This window comes from Cebus imitator, unplaced genomic scaffold (assembly GCF_001604975.1).
Source record: "Cebus imitator isolate Cc_AM_T3 unplaced genomic scaffold, Cebus_imitator-1.0 Scaffold73, whole genome shotgun sequence".
Lineage (NCBI taxonomy): Eukaryota > Metazoa > Chordata > Mammalia > Primates > Cebidae > Cebus > Cebus imitator.
Window position 1 is genome coordinate 1,081,219 of NW_016107388.1, and position 2,441 is coordinate 1,083,659.

The following is a 2,441-nucleotide window of genomic DNA, read 5'->3' on the forward strand; positions in this document are numbered from 1 at the left end:
GGAGGGAAGGAAGAAGGAAGGGAGGAAGGGGAAGGGAGGGAGGCAGGAAGGGGGAGGGAGGCAGGGAGGGGGAGGGAGGGAGGGAGGGGAAGGGAGGGAGGGAGAGAGGGAGGGTGGGAGAGAGGGAGGGAAAGAAAGAAAGAGGAAGCAGAATGGGCCAATTAAAGTTCTCAAGCAAGTAATGCCTGAGATCAAAGTTAGACTGGGGAATTATCACCTGAGAACTTCAGGCAGATTAGGTGAGTATGCATCAAAATGTCTTTTTATTCTTGGTGTCTTTTTTTAGTTTCTGTCCTCTGCTAGGTTTTGCTAACACACTGTCTAGGATAAATATTTTTTAAGGGCCTGGGAGGCAGGCAGGTAAACAGACTCTAAAATATATACAAAAAACTGCAAAACATCAACAAAAAAAGTGAATACATATTGAATTAAATGTCTAAGCACTAGTTAACTGCAACTCAATTGCACTCTTAACAGTAGCATATAAATTATAGTTGAATATAGAATGGCCTAATTTTAAATAATTTGGTAACATAGGGATGAGCCTTTTCACAGAAGAGAATCAAAGGCCTACAAAAATATCTTGTTTTTACTCCAACTCAAAGACTAACATTTCTGGGCTTGATTTTGCTGATTTTCCATAGGTTTTTACAAATCTAGCTCTTTTTAAATAGTAATAAAATAAAAATAAAGAAGGGAAAATAATACTTTATTTTAATCTATATAAATCAGAGCATGTTTTTTGTGCAACATAAATTTCTAGATACATTTGTGTTCCTTCAAACTGTGTAAGACAACTTAATGTTTAAATTCCACATTTTTCGCACTACTTTAAACCTTTAAAAATGTGCTTTGTGTAGAGAATCCATGGGTAAATTGGAGAGAGAAATCAGTTTGTCTTATTTCCTGAGTTTCCAGATGGAAACGCATGAAAGGAAGCACAGGATGAGCAAGTGGCCGTCATTGTACATGCACAGGTAAGGATGAATCCAGGAAGGTAGTGCATGAATGTGGTACTGATTGCCCAGCAGGACGAGCAATTTTGTTTATTTGATAGTGTGTACAGAATGTATTTGCCTTTGAAACGTTTTAAAATTTTTGGTAGCTGAGGCTTCTGTTTCGTGCTTCTAATCCCAAGCATTTGAATATGATGTTATTTAAACACGGGAGCCAAGATAAAACAGGCATCTTTGGGATGAAAATTAGCCAGCTGCCAGGAAGTAGGGGTTTTGCAATAAACAACTGAGATTGCTGTCCCTTGCCCAGCCTGCAGACTTCTCAGCAAGCCCTGGACGCATCTGTCCTGTATCTCCTGAGACTGTTCCTTCCATGCAGGGCAGCCATCACTGACCTCTGTGGAAAGGCTATGAAGCCAACTTACACGCCTAACATTGTTCATGTCCTTTGTGGTGAAAATGTTAAGGTTTCAGACACAATTATATGAATTAAAAGCATAGCATTTAACATCACTATTGTAATTTCATTGTTAAATAAATCAATTGTGTTAAAGTTGAAATAATAAAATGAATAAAGTAACACAAAGTATCGGTGAATTAATGTGATATCTGTTAAAGTATTTTAGGAACAATAGATCATTAAAACCATTTCCTTAAATCATATCCTGCAATTAAAGGTGATTTTTCTATTTTGATAGAATAAAAAGCATAAATGGCAGAAGCCTTGGGCTTTGGTTTTAAAACTATTGCTTTGTGTTGTATCTACACCCACAATAGATTGAGAGTCAGAGGTAAAGTAACCCATCACCATTAAGCACCATTATAATAGAGTATAAAAAATAGCTCAATGAGAAGGAGAAAGAAATATTCCTAAAATAGCCACATTAAGGGCTTTTACATATAATATTAAACAACCATTAAAATAAACAGAACATTTCCCAACTTATTGACATGATTTCCAACATAAAATGTATTTTACCATGGAACCCAGAAATTGAACTCTGAGATATCAGCCCAGCAGAAATGAAAACACACAGCTGAGTGGGTGTAGATGCACACATACACACACAGTACTTGTAAGTGATTTTTCATTAAAGTGTTACACATGATAACCTGGAACTGGAAAAAGCACAAATGTTTATCGATAGATGAACAGACAAACAATCTGTGCCATGTAAGATGGAGTAATAGTCTTCAGCGACAAATGGGAATGAACTACTCATTCACATGCACATGGACAGAACCCAAAGCATAATGCTTGGTGAAATAAACCAGACTCAAAGACTACAAACTATGATTTCATTTACAAGTGATGATTTCATTTGCTTGAAGTTCTAGAATAGATAAAAGTAATCCATAGTGACAGAATGCAGATCAGTGTTCTCTTGGGGTGAAGAGAGACGGTTGATTTCAGAGAGGCCCAGGGGACATTTGGTGTGATGCAAATGTTTTGTATCTTGATGGTGGTGCTAATTTTGTGAGTGT